The sequence below is a fragment of the Pelophylax lessonae genome (genome assembly GCF_965119305.1).
Source record: "Pelophylax lessonae genome assembly, chromosome: 5".
NCBI lineage: Eukaryota > Metazoa > Chordata > Amphibia > Anura > Ranidae > Pelophylax > Pelophylax lessonae.
The window spans coordinates 361,311,326-361,332,481 of record NC_138772.1 but is presented as its reverse complement, the minus strand read 5'-3'; positions in this window follow the sequence as shown (position 1 = coordinate 361,332,481).

Sequence of the window (21,156 nt, the reverse complement as noted above, 5' to 3'; positions counted from 1 at the left end):
GAGGAATATATCATTTAGTGACAACTTTGTTAAAAAGAAAAAACATTTTTAATTTTTCAGATACTTGTGGCAAAATATAAAATATTCCATGGACTTAATATGCCTCTCAGCAAATAGCTTGAGGTGTCTACTTTCCAAAAAGGGGTAATTTGGGGGGTGTTTGAACTGTTCTGACATTTTATGCCCAATAATAGAAGCTTATGCCACACATCACCCACTCTTCTATCCACTTGACGACCAATCCCTTTCTGACACTTTCTGTTTACATGAAAAAAATATTTTGTTTTTTTACTAGAAAATTACTTTGAACCCCCAAACACTATATATATATATATATATATATATATATATATATATATATATAATTTTTTTTTTTTAAAGCAGAGGCCCTACAGAACAAAATGGTGGGTGTTGCAATTTTTTTTGTCACACGGTATTTGCGCAGAGAGTTTCCAAACACAATTGTTTGGAAAAAAAAAACACTTTTTTAAAAATTTAATGCACAAATACACTATATATTGCCCAATTGGGTAAAATATAAAAGATGATCTTATGCCGAGTACATAGATACGAAACATGATATGCTTTAAAATTGCGCACGCCCTTGCAGCAGGAACAGACTATGTACATTTTTAAAAGCCTTTAAAAGCCTTTACAGGTTACCACTTTAAATTTACAGAGGAGGTCTACTGCAAGAATTACTGCCCTCGATCTGACGTTCGCAGTGATACCTCACATGCATGCTGCAATTGCTGTTTACATATGACACCAGACCGATGCTTGCGTTTCTCTTTGCGTGTAAACATGGGGGGAAAAAGTTGAATTTCTTTTTTTAGTATTATTTATTTTCCTTTTTTATTTATTTTGACACCTTCCCTTTCATTTTTATTTATTTTTATCATATTTATTGTTATCACAGGGAATTAAAATATCCCCTATGATAGCAATAAGTAATGATATGTTTTTAAAAAAATTGGGAACTATTAGACTCTAGATCTCTCCTCTGCCCTGAAAGCATCTGACCACACCAAGATTGGTGTGATAAGATAAAGAAAATAATATTGCTGCGCCAAGTCTTTCATTGGAGATAAATAAATAAATAAATATGTTTGGTGTACAAAATGTTATCACAATAACTCAAAATCAGTCCATCAACTGTGATACTAAAGTGATAAATCAATTTATAAGCCGTGATTATAAAATCAATAATCTTAATAGTCCCAATCCTCAGTGAAAATAGTGACTGAAAGAAAATCAAAAATCTTCATCCACAAACGTGATCAAAAGTGCTGCATGCTTCACTCCAGGTGCTCCTAGTGACTAGTGACAGATTAGCAGCTCACCTTAGGAACAGACTCCTGAGAGTCAATACACACTCTGGGATAATCACTGCAGTCTGGTTTGCCTTCCCATCACCGCCTCCTGATAGTCCCTCCAGGTTTATATGGCATCGGTGTGGAAAAATAAAAGCAAGATCTAGTGCTCTCTGATTTTAAGGCTATTTATTAAACCATAAATGGTGAAATCGCACTTAAATTTCAAAGCACTTCAGCAGTGCGTACTTATCATAGCATCAAACGCTGCCTGTGGTCCCCGGGAATCGACGTGATGACGCGCAGGTTCCTCCCCCGTATGCGTTGCGTCATAGACTTGCCCAAAATAATGCCTGAGCCAATAAAAAAAAAAATGCCCAGGTGTGTTCTTGCAGGCGTTTTTTTTTTGGGCATTTTTTGGGGGTCTTTGGAGGGAGGCTAAACATCTGAACTTCTGTATAGGGTTATATATACACACACTTGTATATATTTATACACAATCACACATATAGGTGTTATAGGAGCAAGCATAGATTTCTGCTATTTTCACACCTATATATGTGTATGTGTATATATACATACATGGGTGTATATACCCCTACACAGAAGTTCAGATGTTATGCCTGCCTCCAAAGACGCCCAAAAAAATGCCCAAAAAAAACGCCTGCAAGAACACACCTGGGCATTTTTTTTTGGCGCAGGCATTTTTTGGGCATTTTTTTGGGGTCTTTGGAGGCAGGCAAAACATCTGAACTTCTGTATAGGGTTATATATATACACACACACTTGTATATATTTACACACATACACACATATAGGTGTTATAGGAGCGGAGCCATATTAGTGTGAATTAGCGCAAGCATAGATTTCTGCTATTTTCACACCTATATATGTGTATGTGTATATATACATACATGGGTGTATATACCCCTACACAGAAGTTCAGATGTTATGCCTGCCTCCAAAGACGCCCAAAAAATGCCCAAAAAAAATGCCAGCTACAAAAACGCCCAGGTGTGTTTTTGCAGCTGGCATTTTTTTTGGGCATTTTTTTGGGTCTTTGGAGGCAGGCAAAACATCTGAATTTCTGTATAGGGTTATATATATACACACACACTTGTATATATTTACACACATACACACATATAGGTGTTATAGGAGCGGAGCCATATGCCTGTTAATTATTTAATTAGCGCAAGCATATGTTTCTGCTACTTTCACACCTATATATGTGTATGTGTATATATACAGACATGGGTGTATGTATATATACACCTACACAGATGTTCAGATGTCATGCCTGACTCCAAACATCTCCTCAAAAAAGCCCTATAAACGCCTGCAGCCAAAAAGCAAGCTAACCATATCAGTGCTCTGAATGTGACACAAGAGAAACAATCTTTTCTCTATAGCGGTCACCCTGATATGGAAGGGTTTTGTCACCTTGCCATAGCAGTCAGAGTCAGTTAACCCTACACTACACTACGGTCCCCTTACACTTAACACTTTCCCTACAGAAACTGAATAATTAAAGCTAACTATAGTGGAAAATAGCACCCTAACTACACTAGATATCCCTTTCCTCACACTAAAAATTGCTAAATGACACTTTGAAGCAGAAGTAACAGAACTGCTTCCACTCTCTTCCATGTCCCTGTATAACAATGCTAGGAATTTGGCGGGGGCTATCTTATATACCGGCGGGCGTATTCACTAATGATTGGACTATGGACCCCCTAGTCACTCCAATCATATTCCTAGCATTCTCCTGCCCCCTCAATTGGCTTTTACTGATGGTTCTGGTCCAATCACGGGCTTTTAAAGCCCATTTCCTGAACCATTGCATTTTGGTCGGTTCTGGTTGCCGAATTGCAAACTTTTTCAGCAAAAAGTTCTAAATTCGGCCGAACCTCGAACTGCCAATGTTCGGGTCAAACCGATGGTCGACCCGAACCGTTCGATCATCCCTAATCCCTAGCAAGTTCATAGGTACCTTTCCATTAAAAAAAAAGTTGATGAAAAGGAAAAACTCTGCAAGTAAGCTTTTAAAATACTTATTTTTTCTGTCTTTTTACTTGCATTTTTTTAAGTTGATGACAGGGTCTCTTTAAAAAAACAGTGCTTTGCTATATGATCACTTTCAAATGACATGTTTGACCTCCATTCTTTTCAGTGTTGCTGTGAGTATTAGTAATAGGTTGGTAACTGTGATCATGTAGGAACAGAAAGTGGGGGAGAAATTAATTTGCCTCACCCACCTATGGGAGCGTGACAGACATCAAACAGTTAAAGTCCATGGCAATGACAGTTTTAAATGTTTATATTTAATTGGCTTAAGAAGAGGTTGCATGAATATACAGTAACTGATTTGGCATGAGTCACTGGCACCTTCTGTATTTAAATAAAAAATCTGCGCAATAGCTTTTAGTCCACGGTCAGCAATAAAGGAAGAAGCTTGCCACCCTCCTGCCCTTGTCATAGTCCTTATTGTGTGGCATCCCTCCCTTTCTGCTGAAGGGGGACAGTTTTTGGTTAAATAAAGTTTTAGATATAGATTTCAGATATACAGTATGTGTGTAAAGCTATATAATAATATTTTTGATTTTGTGTGAAATAGTTGGTCAAGGAGACAAGACTGTTATATGTGTCTTATAAAATTGGATTATAAGATAAAATAAATAATTTTATTGCCAATAATAAGGGGGTGTGGCCAATTTTTATCCATTAAAAGTATGTGTAGTGGTTTTATTATCATTAATTGGTTAATATTGAATTATGTATTATATGGATAAATTGGGTACTGTCTACGATCCCATTGTTAATTTCAGTAATAACTGCCATGTTTGCTTATGCTTTTATCAGTTATTAGACAGTTAGAGAGCCTGATGCACAGAGTTGTACATTGCAATTTTGCAGGTTAATTGTGAACCAAATAAGCCCAAAGCATGAGAAAAAGCAAGCCTGTTATGTTTAAAAGTTATGTTTTGATGATTATGCTAAAAAGATTTCTATGGCATTTTTGGAGTGTTCGAAGACAAAGACTACTAATGAGGGTTATAAAAATAAAGAAGGAAAACTTCAACAAATACAGAAAGCATACATAGCATTTTGTCTGCCTCACAGAGATGCCTTGTGGTGTCCTTAATTACTTTGCCTGTTGCTTCTACATGCATTACAAACAGTAAAAATGGAACCCCTGGCTGGCTTTTCTTTAATGCAAAAATCATTGCTATACAAGGCTATTTACTTGAGAAATTGGAGTTCTGGATACTATTCCTTGCCAAAGAGAAATCAAATGGAGGAAAAATATTTATTGTGACCAGTAAAATAATTTTGTGTTGTCTTAGGAAAGCAAATGAAGGGAACACCTAGCTTTCTTTGATTTATGTTTTAGAGCACTCTGGTGTATTCAATCTCACTTCACTGCATCCAATTAGAAGCAAAGAATGTTCAGACACAGAGACTATAATGACACCCTTCTCCATTATAACCATGTTGCATCTTTTTTCTCTGTCATTTGTACTTTAGAGGTTACATGCTTTGAAGAAGTCTTATCAGATGAAACGCGTCAGTCCCATACAATCTGTCATGCGCCATCATTCCCTATTGTGTCAATTGACTATGCCTTTTCATATGGACGTCTGTAAGTAGTTTTGTCCTTTTAATAAAGCAATTAATTAAGCAGTATCACGCTATGTTCATGTCATCACCTTTTATACATGGAAAGTGGATTCCCTGGATGTTTGAGTCATCTTCTCCCAGAGATCTATCGTTATAGTGTGATTGATTCTACCCAGGACTACCATACATTGTGGGTATCTGGTGTGCATACATCTATATCCCCCTTTTGCTGGTGTGGGCTCTTCACTTTATTTGCATTACCTGCACAATTTTGGAAGATTCACATCTCTCTGTTTGGAACTATCCATGGAATACCTTCACTTTATTTAATCATCCTTTATCTAAAGACTTTATTGCATTATTTATTATTTATTTATTTAAGTTTTCACTTTTGAAACATTGGTGTCAGTGTATCCACCATGATTTAGCGCTGCACTTTATATTATATTATATTATTTGTACTTTAAAATGCACAAATAATATCATTTATGAAAGGGTATCTGTGTACAACTGAATAGGAAGGCTGCACTTTGAATCTGCTCTGCTCCCATTTTTGCCTTTATATGTAGCCTTCAGCAAGAGTTTTAGCCCACTATTTCCCTCTACTCTCCCCTTTACCTTGATGTTACCCAATGTGAATGAAGCTTGCTGCAGGACAATGAACCAAGCTCATAACATGGCACCACCAACACCATGAAACCAGTCAAGGGACTCTCCTGCATCTACCAAAAGCCATGATCACTCATCCTGTGATAGTGCTAATCTACTTTATAGTTAAATAAGCACAGCTATTTTAGATGAACATCTTCCTCAGGAGTTTAAAGTGCGTCAAATAGAACAGGAGGCCATTTACTATAATTTATTGATGAACATAATCCATTAAAAAATGGTCCTGGAACCATACTGAGTACCTAAATAAAATAAAGTGAATTGGATAACCTGGAGTCATGAGTCTTAAAAATGGGATATGAAGAGCTTAAAATTTAATTTATCAGATGTACTCCTAAAAATGCTTTGAAAAATAATTTTAATAATTTTAAATTTCTAGATTGTAAGCTCTAACGAGCAGGGCCCTCTGATTCCTCATGTATTGAATTGTACTGTAACTGTATTGTCTTCCCCCACACTGTAAAGCACTGCGCAAACTGTTGGCGCTATATAAATCCTGTATAATAATAATAATAATAATAATTTTTCCAGGGAGACACAATCTGACAGACTGCTTGAATATTTCTACCTATCTTCCATACCTACTGCACAAAAAGTATAGGCTTCAGTCTTCCACCGCTTAAGCTACCTCACAAAATGGCTTTAGACATTACCGGATTACAGTAATACCAAAGGGTCAGAAATTCTGTGATGGATTTATATTTGAACCAGTAGCAGAGAGGACCTTGAGGCTACATTCACACCTGAGCGTAGCGTCTTCGCGTGTTTTTACCGCGATTTTTACCGCAATTTTTACCGCGATTTTACAGGCGTTTTTTGTGCAGGCGTTTTTAGATTGAATAGAAACCAATGGAAAACGCCTGTAATCTGCCCAAAAAGAAGCTCATGTACTTTTTTGAGCGTTGGGCGTTTTGCTTACAGCGTCAAAACGCTCAGATGTGAACAGGGGCCATTGAAATGAATAGGATTTGTCTTGTTGGGCATTTTGAGAGCTGATCCTAGAGCAGAAAAACTCCCCAAAAACGCCCCAAAACGCCTACATGTGAACGGAGCCTGATAGGCTGGAATTATGCATGTTCTGAGTAGACTTCCAGTTACACCAATATTCACTTAGTGGTGAGCTAGATTTAAACACCTGTTATTAGTTCTTCTAATTGTCCTCCCTAAGTTTACAGTTAAGTAAACCAATTTCTAACTGTTACAGTAGTCATGAGTTTTAACTACTCACTTCTGGAAAAGTCACTGACCAGATAGCAGTCTGACCTGCAGACTCTGTTTTAATTTTGGCTTATGTTCTAAATAATCATTGCTTTAATATTTTGTTTCAGTTTTTAAGTGAAAAAAATTGAAGGATACGTAAATCAAAGACAAAAAGTAATATTGTACAGTTTACCAATCTTTCGATGTAGTGGCTGCATTTTTTAAAGCTAAGAACATTTTCAGCAAATACAGAAAATAGCTGTTGATCTTGCCAAAATGTCACAGTTTGTGTTCCTGTGAACTAAATAGAAAGCACCCTCAGTGTTATCTTCCTTCTGTAAACTTCTAACTTTCCCACTGACCATGTAATTTAATAAGAAAGGAAGATATGTGAAGGTCAGCCTGGGTGACTATGATTGCTCCCTCCATTGATACAGTAGAGTGCATGGGTATAGCCACCTTAGGAAATGAAATGTGTTATTTGCAAGAATACCAGGAGAAAATCAAGGAAAAAAAAGCCTTTAAAAAACAGTCTAAGCCACCTCAACCAAGGACTGGTAAGCTGCAGTATTTACATTTTTTAAATCTGGATTTAGATATGCTTTAATGGTTACCACTACCTAATCTATTCATGGTAAAGCCTCTGAAAATGGTTCAATGATAACACTTTAAAGACCACTCATTTTCTTAAAGTTATTACCTTTTTTAAAATGGATTTAGCACAGTGTGGGCTGAATTTAATGAATCATAAAGCATAACACATGTATCATTTTTCTTTTTATGCCTTATTATTATTCTACTGACAGTGTAGCTTAAAGTGATATTAAAGGATTGTTTTTATATATTTTTTTTAAATACCAAACATATTACACTCACCTGCTTTGTGCAGTGGTTTTGCACAAAGCAGTCCAGATCCTCCTCTTCTCAGGAGGCACACCTGGCCCCTCCCTTCTGCCTTAATGCCCCCAGACAAGCAGCTTTCTGTGGGGGCACCCAAGCAGGCTCGCTTTGGAGCCGCTGCTCCGCATGTCCATTCACACGCAGAGCCGCGGCTCGGCCCCACACCCATTCTCTCCTCATTGGCTCACTGGCTGTGACTGACATCAATGGTTCCCTCTGCTGCGTTAGCCAAAGAGGAGTGAGATTTCCCAGAGAGCCAAGGCTCCCCTGGACATTGCTGGATTGAGATGAAGCTCAGGTAAGTATTTGGAGGGGAGGGGGGGGGGGGGCTCCTGCTGCACATAGGTTTTGTAGAATCACTTTTTTTTATCACACAGCTTAATTTATTACATGTGTTATTTTAAGCATTTTAGGCATTTGGACTGCAAAAGCAAAATTCATATAGAATTATGCTCACTAGTACAACCAGTTAAAATGCCCCTAGCTTGACCACAGACTCCACAGAACGGGCTATTAATTAGTCAATAGGAGATAGCAGTCAATAATTTGAAACACACACTGGACACTTTACAAATATATTTTTTTAAAGCGGTAGTAACATCAGGAACAATAAATAAGCTGCCCCCCTACAGGTTAATGCCATAATGTGCTAATTTGCACATTATGGTAAGAGTTTAAAATGAGAGTTTACTACTATTTTAAAATCCAATATACTTATGACTTTTTTTCTGTTATTTAAAAGCTGCCAGAACTGGTAAATATAACTTTGTTTACACATAGCCATCTGGAGAAAGCTATGATCTTCAGCCAGATCGCTATTTAAGATTCTTAGTGCTGAAGATAAGGAATAAATCCCCTGCAATCAGCAACAATAGACCCCCAACAACAATAGCCCCCCAGCAACAATAGTTCCCCCAAGCAACAATTAATCCTCCACTTCAAAAAAACCCCACCCACAACAAAATGCCCGCCAGCAACAATAGATTCACCCCAGCAGCCCTTTGCCATTGCTTACATTCGGACTGGAAGCTCTGGAACTGCGTTCCCCCTCATTCCCACTGAAAAAAAAAGCCATATATATATATATATAAATATATATATATATATACACCCCTCAAAAATTCCACTCGCCTGCTTGCATTTTGCAAGTGGAATTATGAGGATGGCGAGTAAGGGCTGTGCTGTAGTCCCGTGTATGGGGATTGTACTAGTAGTGCCTGTGCCTGTGCCTGTTCCTGCCGCCGCCGCCGCCACCGTTCACAGCACAGCCTGCGATTACAGCCTGCGCCCTGAGCCCACCCATTGTGTGACAATAGCGAATGAATATTCGCTATTGTCACAGGGATCCTCCTCCTGATCCTCCTACTGGCCAATCAGGAGGTGGGTGCAAGACCGTTTCCGGATTGGGCAAAAGGCGAACAATTGCAATTGGCCGAGGAGGAGGAGGACTCGGGAGACACGGAGGACGCGCAGGATTGATGAGAAGCTACCCGCTGCAGGTAAGTGCACGCTGGTCTCTCTGCATGCTGTGGGTGCTCTGCAATGTAAGGGGGCACGCTGTGGGCGCTCTGCAATGTAAGGGGGCACGCTGTGGGCGCTCTGCAATGTAAGGGGGCACGCTGTGGGCGCTCTGCAATGAAAGGGGGCATGCTGTGAGCGCTCTGCAATGAAAGGGGGCACGCTGTGGGCGCTCTGCAATGAAAGGGGGCACGCTGTGAGCACTCTGCAATGAAAGGGGGCACGCTGTGAGCGCTCTGCAATGAAACGGGGCACGCTGTGGGTGCTCTGCAATGAAAGGGGGCACGCTGTGGGCGCTCTGCAATGAAAGGGGGCATGCTGTGGGCGCTCTGCAATGAAAGGGGGCATGCTGTGGGTGCTCTGCAATGAAAGGGGGCACGCTGTAAAGTATAAAGTATTTTATTATAAGGAACTAGCAGAGATAAGCATTCTGCACAATATCTAAACAAAATTAGAAAACAAAAATATAGAAAAAGGCCGCTACAAAGACAAATGCTGCTAAGGCCAGTGAAGTGGTTTAGCGGGGATGAACGCCAGAGAAGAAGAAAAACCTTCACAGTGTCATATAGGCATCTAGAATGAAGGTCTATGACCCCATTTGCAATTTAACCCTTCTGGCTCCCCTGGAACATAATTTAAAAATCCACAGGGCTTCTCTTTGCAGTAAACAACTCTGGAGGTCACCCCTTCTCAATGCTGGCTCCACCCACTCTAGGCCACATAATTTAAAGCTGATCAAGCTTCCCCCATGATATTCCTTAAAGTGAAGAGAGGCATTTGAAAATAATCTTACATTAGGATTGGCGGTGTCGCACACATGCTCCCCTGGTTCTGGTTCTCAGTGGTTTTGTGGTACAACCCACGTATTGCAGGTGACAAGAGGTACAATCAAATACATGACCTTGGTGGTACCACAATTTATATATTGTTTTATCCCAAAGCATTCCCCAGTAACACATGAATCAAAAAACATAACACATAAATTAAATTGACAATATCTACATGTGTTCATATTGCATAAATAACATCCCAAGCTGCCCTGTCTGTGTGAATAGACAGTGAGCCCACAGGAGTGCCCCCATAGAAAGAGGCTTTCTATGGGGGCACTCTACAAGGAGGAAGAGCCAGGAGCACTGGCGAGGGACCCACAAAGAGGAATAGCTGCTCTGTGCAAAACCATTGAACAGAGCTGGTAAGTTTGACATGACAATGAATGAAAATGAAATGGAAAAAATGAAGCTTTATTATCACTATTGAAATCTTTCTCATAATTAATTTCTCTTATATTTTGTTAAAAGAGTTTAAAGCCATTAGAAAACACCATGATACAGCTATACTGCAGCATAAGAAACCAATTGCTTTAAGACATCAGAACTCATTCAGCAATTACAACAACTATGTGCAATATGTATTGCTCCATTTAATCTTTGCAGAAAACTTATGTGTTTCAGCTTTATTAATAGCAATAAAAACATATGTAAACAATTAAAGCACAACTGTATATTAATAGACCATTCAGTGGAACCTTGTATGTGGTCTCTTTCAACTGTTATGATTTTAGAGAGTATAGTATTTTATGTAGGGAAGAGAAGCTGTGGAATAGATTAAAACAAGACTTAAAAGAGAGACTGAATGATATCATTAAAGGGTCTGTATCGGGCTGCAAAGAATGATCTTTGGATACCATTGTTTCTAAACAATAACAATAGCATGTGTTGCTAGTTTACCACATTCTCAATTGGCTCCTTTTTCTTGAAATTAGAAATAGGCATCTCATTGAAATTCCCAATTATCTTTAGTTTGAGGTTGGTTGTATTTTAAGGAGAAATAAACAGCACAATAATCTGTGGATGCATCCACCTATTATCCCCCAGTACGATGCTGTCTCTGAGCTGTGCTAATTACTCCAGCTTCTTAACTTTCCAAGGTCATCTTATATAAAGCAAACCACCTCAGCCCACCAGCACTGAGTCATAAGTCTAAGCGGTGGGACTGAATCACTTCTGGATTCCAGCATTGAAATTTCCCCTCTTGACAAACTTTCTCTTGTGCTCAGTGTCTTACAAACTCTCTAGTTCTGTTATATTACTAGATATATTTATTTTCCAACTCAAGTCTTCAATTTAGAATACTGTATATCAAAAATCTAACAAGGTAAGTGAGACCCAGGCAACCTTTTATTGACCTTTGCAAATAGATGGAGAAAGGAGCTCAAGTTAGAAATCTCATTACCAGAGGTCCTGAGGTATATAAAGCTGTGGGTGGTCGGTTCTGGAGGCTACAAAGAGAAATTTATAACACAATTTGTACCAAGTACCAAAAAGGTGTAAGAAATGAAGTCATAAAATGTATTTATTATTTTTACTTTCAGTGTGCTTATTGGAATTTTGCAAAGAAAATACACTCAGCTAGATAGCAATATTCAAACATCAAGACAAACAAAAAAAGGATGGAAGGTACAATCTGCATATTCCTCATACACAATTAACAATCCAATAAAAGGGTGGGCTCTGGAGTTTAGCATACAGGTGCATCTCATAAAATTAGAATATTATCAAAAAATGTAATTATTTTAGTAACTCAATTCAAAAAGTGAAACTTGTATATTTTAAATAGATGCGTTACACACAGAGTGATATATTTCAAGCATTTATTTATTTTAATTTTGATGATTATGGCTTATAGCTAATGAAAACCCAAAATTCAGTATCTTAGAAAATTAGAATATTACATAAGACCCCAAATCATCACTGGCTATGGAAACTTCACACACTTCACATGTTAAAATCTTCTTTCTTCCATTTACACCTGATGCCTCCTGAACCACTATAATGTACAGTTCTTCAGAAATATATAGTTAATCTGTCCAGTTCCTAATACCAATTTCAAAATATTTTAAAATGTTGATGAGAGTGAACCTTTTTTTAATATATTTTTTTCATTTGATGTGCATGCACGTTAAGTAATGTGTATGTGTAATACGTACAGGTATTCATTATCTCTCACAGAGATCACAATTTTCACAACATTTTCTCCCAAAATGGACAGAGCCCTCTTTGTTCAGTCATTATTCAGGGTCAGCATCTACTTTATAGACTAAGACATGGTGAGATGAAACATTCCTGCTGCCTGTATTCACAAAAATTTGAAACAGATAAGTTGTAAGTCCCTGCTGCAGTCTATCACATTGCCACAAAGTTACAATGTTGCAGTCTGAACACTGAGGGAGAGGAGAATGAGGGAACCTTCCTCCTGCCTGCAGCAGACTGATGACATCATCTGAGTCAAAGAAAACTCACTGATTGGAGCTGAACAATGTCTGTTTAATGATGATAGGTGAATCTTTTTTTTTTTAAAAAATGTTAAAATGTATATACAGTATATTTTGATGCCAGGGATGTATTTATACAGACTTTTAAGGTTATTGAGTGACATACTTCAAATTGTCCATAAAATATTTTCTTTTTCTAAACTAAATATTTCCAAACTTTTTTTATGGTAGGTAAAATTTGACACCCCTTTTATTAATTTAGTTGTCCACCTTTAACCTCTTAATCCCTGAAAGAGGGCTACAGCGCGGGCGTAAGTTGCCGGGAGGACATCCATGTACGTCCTCCCATGCATGAGCTGCCTGCGGCTCGCTCTGTGATCAGCGAGTCACTGAGACTCGGCCGTTCACAGATCAGAGTATGGGGCCGCTCCCTTCCAAAACCCTAATTTTTTACAATGTGGTTCCCTTAAACTGGACCCCATATTCAAGTGTGACCTTGCAAGTGATTTATAGGGGTAATGTTAGCATCACATGGTTTTATCTTCCTTATTATCCTTTCCAACTTTCTTTTTTTAAGCTCTTTTTGGCATTGAATGGTTCTGTTAAACTTACTGTTAACAGCTATTCTCAAGTAATGTTTTTTTTTTTACCAAAATATTTTCCATTTAATGCACAGGGAACAATACCATGCCCATAGTCTAGGTGTTTACTATAATTTGTTAACATTAAGGGGTCCATTTATGAAGGATTTACTAGGAAATATCCAGTGAATCCTTTACTTGCATTTCCCTGGCATTTCAGTCATATACAAACCACATACAATAGAATGAATGCACACCAGGTGAATGCAGCAGCTGGTGAACAGGCATCAAATCTCCCATGTACAGAACCTGTGCAGAATAGCATTTACCCTGCAGGCAAATCTGTCAGCAATATCTCTGGATTTGAGGAGTTCAAGCTAGGACCAGTTTAGTAAAAATAGATTGAGGGAATGTCTAAAAATTTCATTTTCATGGGTAATTTTCTACCTATTAGACTTGATTCATAGGCTGAACTTTCACTAAAGAATTTTGTTAGAAATTGAATTTGCTATTTAATTGCTGATGTTAAAATGGTAGTTAACTTTACCTTTTTTTTTAATGGCTGCATGTTTATGCTATAATGAGTTAGTATGCACCGCATACTGGCACATTATGACAGGCTTACCTTTTTTATGGAGCCTTCCAATGTTAATCTGTTCCTGCTCCCTGAAATTACATCTTTACCCGGTCTTCCTCCTGGGTTAATGATCTTGGACCATTTGAATGGCCTGAATGCAGAGTGTGCCCTGCCTGTGCAAGCAAAGTCATCGGACTGCTAAACAGCTCAAGTTTACTAGATATTCAAGATACCTACAAGTAAGGCTGATTATAAGCTTACCTATAGGTACACATATACTGGATTCAGCCAAACCAACTTTGCTATTGGTTAAAGATCACAGTGATCTTCAGGAGAAAGTCTTGTAGTCAGTCATGACTTCTTCTCCTAAGAGACATCTAAAAGGTAAGCAATATATAAAAATAGGTTTGCTATGTAAATGGAAACACATGATAAACATATAGTTTAAAGTCCAACTGAAGTTTTATGTCAAAGTAAAAAAGGGTGCTCAGGTGAATGGAGTCCTCTCAGGTCCATTCCCCATTCATAATGGGACAAGGCAGGGGTGCCCCTTGTCCCCTCTTACTTTTGCACTCACCCTTGAATCACTGCTTAAAAAAGTATGTCTGAATCCTGACATTAAAGGATTCCATGTGTGGGGACAGCAGAACATAGGTTGTCTGCCTATGCGGATGATGTTCTGTTCTATGTGTCTGACCCATTGATCTCTCTCCCCAATATCATGGCTGAGCTGCAGGGATTCCAATCGCTTTCTAACTTCAAAATGAATTACAACAAATCTAAGATTTTGTTCCTAGTCATACCCCCGGTTTTGTGTACACAGCTGCAAACCTCGTTCTCCTTCATTTGGTGTCATACCTCCCTAAAGTACTTGGGCATTCATCTCCCTTCCCGCTGCTCTCAATTATACACCTGTAATTATGCTCCTCTGCTCTTTACCATACAAGTGGATTTGTGAAGCTGGGACTGTGACACTTTTTCATGGATGGGCAGAGTCAGTGTCTTAAAGATGAATGTGTAACCCTGGATCCATTTTTAATTGCAAATGGTGCCCGTCTCTTTAACTAGGTCCTTCTTCTCAGCCTTTACCAGTCTATTTTTGACATACATCTGGCATGGATGAAGCCCACGTTTGGCCCTTTGCACTTTGCAACATCCTAACCAGCGGTATGGCCGTTCCTGTCATTCGTACATTTTACGAGGTAACTGCCCTGCAATGGATATTGGACTGGCATCATAATGTAAAAGCTAAATTATGGGTCCCATTCAAAATTTTTTTAGCTGGTCGTAATCATTTTTTTGCTACTTGGCCCCCCTGGGAATATCAGGGGGTTGTCTGAATCTTCCTCCCCTACCACCACTCATGCATTAAAACTATGGAATGCATTAAATAACCAGGGACAGTTGTCTCCCCCTGTTTCTCCTCTTTCTCCCTTGGGGGGCTTCCCTTGGTTTACTCCAGGGGAATACCTATTTTGTTCCTGGGCAACTGTTGGCGAAGTGAGATGTGGCAGGTTTGTACAGGATAGACTTAGAGAACAATATGGTCGCTTCCCACTAGATGATTGGTGTTATAGACAACTCAAACATTTTATTCGTAACCTACCCCAAGCCATTCGCCCCCCATTCTCTTCGACCCCTTTTGAGAAACTCTGTATGTTGACCTCCCCAATCCCTCACTCACTTTTGTACAGGATGGTACAATCGGAGGCGCCTAGGGGAAAACATGTTTAGATAAGGGAGTGGAGGAGAGACTTGCAACATGTGTTTACTGAGACCCACCCTGACCATCTATACCGTCTCACCCACACCAGCTCTGTGGATACAAAGATGCAAGACATTTTTTTAAATGACTTACCCATTGGTATAGGGTCCCTTCTAAACTAGCCAGAATCTACCCAGTTCTGTCGGATGCTTACTAAAGGGAGTGTGGGTACCAGGGCATTTTCCTACACGTTTGGTGGTAGTGCCCCAAGCTGCAACCCTACTAGCAAGATATTAGAACCCAAATTAAAGTGATCTTGGACATTGAGATGCTTGATTCCCTACTAAAGCTTTTGCTTCATGTTCCCCCCCATTCCTCTCAGCCATTACCGCAAGTCAGTACCACCCCATCTGAATGCAGCTCGGCCATTGATTTCCATTTATTGAAAGAAAGCGCAAATCCCTGTTCAAGCAGAATGGATTCCTCTTGTGAGTAATATTATGGCTGCAGAGGACTGGATGGCGACATGTAAGAGCCACCCCAATAAGTTTTACAGCGTCTGGGCCACCTGAATACATTACACCGCTAATACCCTAATCAAGCCAACCCTTGAGGGTTCTTGTGGGACCAGTGATACAGGTTATACTCTTAGAGGAGGCCTTTGCAGGTTTTGTTGATGATCATTACTTATTACTATCATTTACTTTTTGATAGTTTCAGACAGATTAGCCCTGATCCCCAGGGATCGTTAATGAATAACTTATTTCATTTCACAATGGAGTGCTATTCTTGTTACCTCTATCCTTTTCCCCTCACCCTTCCCCCTTTCCCCTCTGTCCCCCTCCTTCCTTTGCCTATGGTATGTTGTTTTATTATTTCTATTTATGTCCAATTTATAGGTACGGAGTCGCCACCTGCCCTGGGAAGTGATGCTTTTAGCTGGGGCAGTCTATTGTTGTTAGTTTTCATCTGTTACAGTACTGGATATGTTTATCTTCCTGCCATACCTCTCCCAATGCAGGCTGGCTAATTGATTTCTATCGTATATTGTTGCCGTATATATTATATCATAGTATATAATATAATATATATTATATTGTAATGACTGCAGCCTATTTGGACTCATTCTGTTTATATTCTGTTCAGTTTATTTATTTTGCTTTCTTTTCTTAGTTTCTGTATACAAAATGCTTATGAAAATATAATTAAAAATTACTGAAAAAAAAAAAAAAGGTGCCGAGGGGGGTATTGTATAGGGCAAGCTTTTATTGTTATTCAGTTAATAAATCATCTAGCTAAAATTAGACATTTCACTGAATTTACCATCATGGAAGTTCTGTACCCCACCTATTAAGGACAATAGTTTTAAGAAAAGCTCAGACCAGAACTATTAGAATTGAGTATGGGCACCTACATCCTAGAATACTGAGAAAGCACAAAAGGGGAGGGGGGGGGGGCTAAACAAGGGGACTTTAATGGTACTGTCCTAAGACCAATAATATTGAAGAGAAAAACTATTTGAATTATGTAAAATTCCAAACTTTTATTACAATTTATTATTGTATAAACAAACCAAGTATACACAAACACTAAGCAATAAAACAGTGTATATGTATTAGTGGGAACCAGATACTACACAGACTACACCAGTAGACTCATAACACAGAATAATACCCTAGCTAACTCGAGTAATGAATCAGGTAGATATAACTGCTGTGGTAAAAATAACTGAATATCCGCGCTACCAGAAGATAGCAGCCAGCATTAACCACAATATGATAAAGAGATGTACAATAAAAAATGCAGCGCTAAAAATAACTAGTGTATGTTTCATTAAAATAGTGGACACATATTTTAATGAAACATACACTTGTTATTTTTAGAGCTGCATTTTTTATTGTACATAACTGCTTTGGTGCCCATAAGGCCTGACATGTTTCACAGAAACCCGCTTCTTCAGGGGCGTGGGGTGGTGCAATATTGAAAATATGTAAATATAAATTCAATATTGCACCACCCCACGCCCCTGAAGAAGCGGGTTTCCGCGAAACATGTCAGGCATTAAGGGCACCACAGCAGCTATATCTACCTGACTCACTACTCGAGTCAGCTAGGGTATTATTCTGTGTTATGAGTCTACTGGTGTAGTCTGTGAATCGATCTATCTGGTTCACACTAATACATATACACTGTTTTATTGCTAAGTGTTTGTGTATACTTGGTTTTATTATGTAATAATTCTTTGTAATAAAAGTTTGGAATTTTATATAATTAAATTCATTTTTCTTTTCAATATTATTGCTCTTAGGACGGTACCATTAAAGTCCCCTTGTTTATCCCACCCCCCTCCCCCTTTCCCCTTTTGTGCTTTATTAGGGACAATACTAGCAGCAGGAAAGGTTTATGATGAGAAGGGAAAGTGTAGGGCTCATAACTTCTCTGGACACCTGCCTGTTGGGCACAAGGCAGCCAGGCTGCATTCTCTACTTGCTGTTGGAACTGTGAGTGTTCCCAGATGGGTTATTTTTCTAACTGTTTTTGCATTATTTCAATACAGGTTCTTTCATTACACTGGGATTGAGTGTGTTACATAGTTACATAGTTAGTGAGGTTGAAAAAAGACACCAGTTCAACCTATGACGAGTGTGTGTGTGTGCTGTCAATAGTACATCGTATACCCCTGTATGTTGTATTCGTTGAGGTGCCCATCTAATAGTTTTTTGAAACTATCAATACTCCCTGTTGATACCACTGCTTGTGGAAGAGAATTCCGCATTCTTACTGCTCGGACAGTAATGAACCCTTTACCCCCAGTTTAAGTTAAACTGCTTCTCTTCTGAAAAGTTTGTTCCCTATGTTAGAGTCACCGGTACTGTATTGTACATTGATATTATATCCCCTCTCAAGTGTCTCCTCTCCAGAGAGAATAAGTTCAATGATTGTAGTCTTTCCTCATAGCTAAAGTCCTCTAATCGCCTTATCAGCTTTGTTGCCCTTCTCTGGACTCTCTCCAGTTCCAGCATATCCTTCCTGAGGACCGGTCCCCAGAACTGGATGGCATAATCAAGATGTGGCTGGACCAGAGTGGGAGAATTATTGTTTTTATCCCTTTGAGTAAATCCCCTTTTTAATACATGCCAGTATTCTGTTGGCTTTGCTTGCAGCAGCTTGACTTTCCCCTCAGGTCCTTTTCCATCCTGTATTCCCACACAGGTCCCCCCCAGTGAGTAACTTGTATCAAATTCCTTTTCAAAATCCAGATACATCACATCTACAGGCCTTCCTTTATCTAGATGGCAGCTCATTTCTTCATAGAAGATTAATAGATTGGTCCAGCAAGAACGATTCTTCGTGAATCCATGCTGATTACTACTAATGATACCTTTTTCATGACTAAAATTTTGTATATAGTCCCTTATTATCCCCTCCAATAGCTTGCAGACTATTGATGTTAGGCTGACTGGCCTGTAGTTCCCAAGGATATATCTCTGCCTTTTTTCAAATATTGGTGCCACGTTGGCTTTTCTCCTTTCCAGCTGGTGCCTTTCCCATCAGTAGACTGTCCATAAAGATTAGGAATAATAGTCTGGCTATCGCCTGGCTGTAAGCCATCTGGTCCCGGTGACTTATTTATGTTAAGTTTTTCAAGTCTATTTCTGAGTCTGTCTTCTGTTAACCAAGAGGGTGCTTCCTTTGATGTGGTATTAGCATTACAGTCTAGATTACTGTATCCCCCTGTTTCTTTTGTGAAGACTGAGGAGAATAATTTATTCAGAACCTTTGCCTTCTCTCTGTCCTTTGTAGCCAAATTCCCTTCATCATCCTTTATATGGCCATTATGTTCTAGCCTCACTTTCTTACTATTTATATACCTAAAGAATTTCTTGAGTTTTTTTTTTACTCTCTTTCCCTATGTGCCTTTCGTGTTCTATCTTAGCCACCTTGATTGCGCTCTTACATTTCTTATTGCATTCTTTGTAATGTTGGAGTGCTGACAATGACCCTTCCGCCTTGTATTTTTTGAAGGCCTTTTCTTTTGTTTTTTTATGCATTTTTATGTTGGAGTTTAGCCACCCAGGGTTTATTTTAGCTCTTTTAAACGTATTCGCTGTTGGACTGCACTGGCCAATACCTTTATTTATTTAAACGGTGGGGGGTACTGCGCTTCTGGGTAAGTGAATAATATTGAATAATAAATAAATAAATAAACTAAAACTGGTGTATGTGACTAACACAGTGTATACACATGGGAACTAAACCATATACATAAAATTCATAATCATAGTGAACAAGGGTAAACAGACAATAACCTAAAAATCACTTAATGTGTTCATCATTCTTTAGTGATAAATAAAGTGCTCAGGTGCATATATAAGTGTCCTCTGTGCTTCACAGAAAAATAAATCGCGGTCTGGGTGTAAATAAAGTCCAAAGACTAAAAAAATAATTGTGCAAGTGAATAAGCCACGTGACGCGGAAGTGGCGTAACGCGTAGGGACGTTCGGACCGGAAGTGACGCACATCGCGGAAGTGAGGACTGCGATCCCACTCCGACGCTATCCCTTGTATTTGCGCTGTATATACTCAACAAATGTAAGTATTTTTAAAGCTATTTTTAATAAAGAACCCATTATCCAGACATACTGCACTATTTTGAGCATTCTGTTTTGAGAGCCATTGGAACTATGGAGAATCTGGAGAGGGAGAGGGAGTCTTATCATCTGCAGTAGCCCAGATATCTGACACTAGTGGAGTACGACATAAAACTGGAGAGGAGCCCCCTGGATGACTATTAAGGCCTTTACCCTTAGTCTTTAAGGTGAGAGGCTTGGACACCCTGAGGGGAAGGAGAAGCACCCCATTTTTTATAGCACAGTGGTTGGTGAAGGAGTAGCACCTGTGGACTTATATTTATTCACTTGCACAATTATTTTTTTTTAGTCTTTGGACTTTATTTACACCCAGACCGCGATTTATTTTTCTGTGAAGCACAGAGGACACTTATATATGCACCTGAGCACTTTATTTATCACTAAAGAATGATGAACACATTAAGTGATTTTTAGGTTATTGTCTGTTTACCCTTGTTCACTATGATTATGAATTTTATGTATATGGTTTAGTTCCCATGTGTATACACTGTGTTAGTCACATACACCAGTTTTAGTTTATTTATTTATTTATTATTCAATATTATTCACTTACCCAGAAGCGCAGTACCCCCCACCGTTTATATATCTCACACTGTATGGTCACCAGTTCCGGTACTAGCAGCATCTGGGGTCTCCATTTCATCCCTTATCACCCTAGTCTAGACAGCGCAGGACTCATTGTACTATACGATTCATCACCTTTATTTATTATTTTCTTAAAGCACTCCCATTTTTACTCCGTGTTCTTTGTTCAGAGGATTCTATCCCATGTAATATTATCTAGCAAAGAGTGCAGTTTAGGGAAGTTGGCTATTTGAAATTCAGTGTACTTGTATTACCCTTGCGTTTCCTATTTCTGTGATTTATAATCCGAGACCTGCTTCCTGATTGGCCGAAAGGCAAAAACCATGCCTTTGGCCATGGAGGAGGAGGCGGGAGGACTCGAGGAGACACCGGGGGACTGAGGAGAAGCCGCCGCTGCATCATATAAGTTCACTGGTCTGGGGGGGGGGGGGCACGCTACGCTGGTCACTCTGCATTGAAAAGGGGCACGATGATCTCTCTGCATTGAATGGGGGCACACTGATCTCTTTGCATTGAAGGGGGCACACTGATCTCTCTGCATTGAATGGGGGCACACTGATCTCT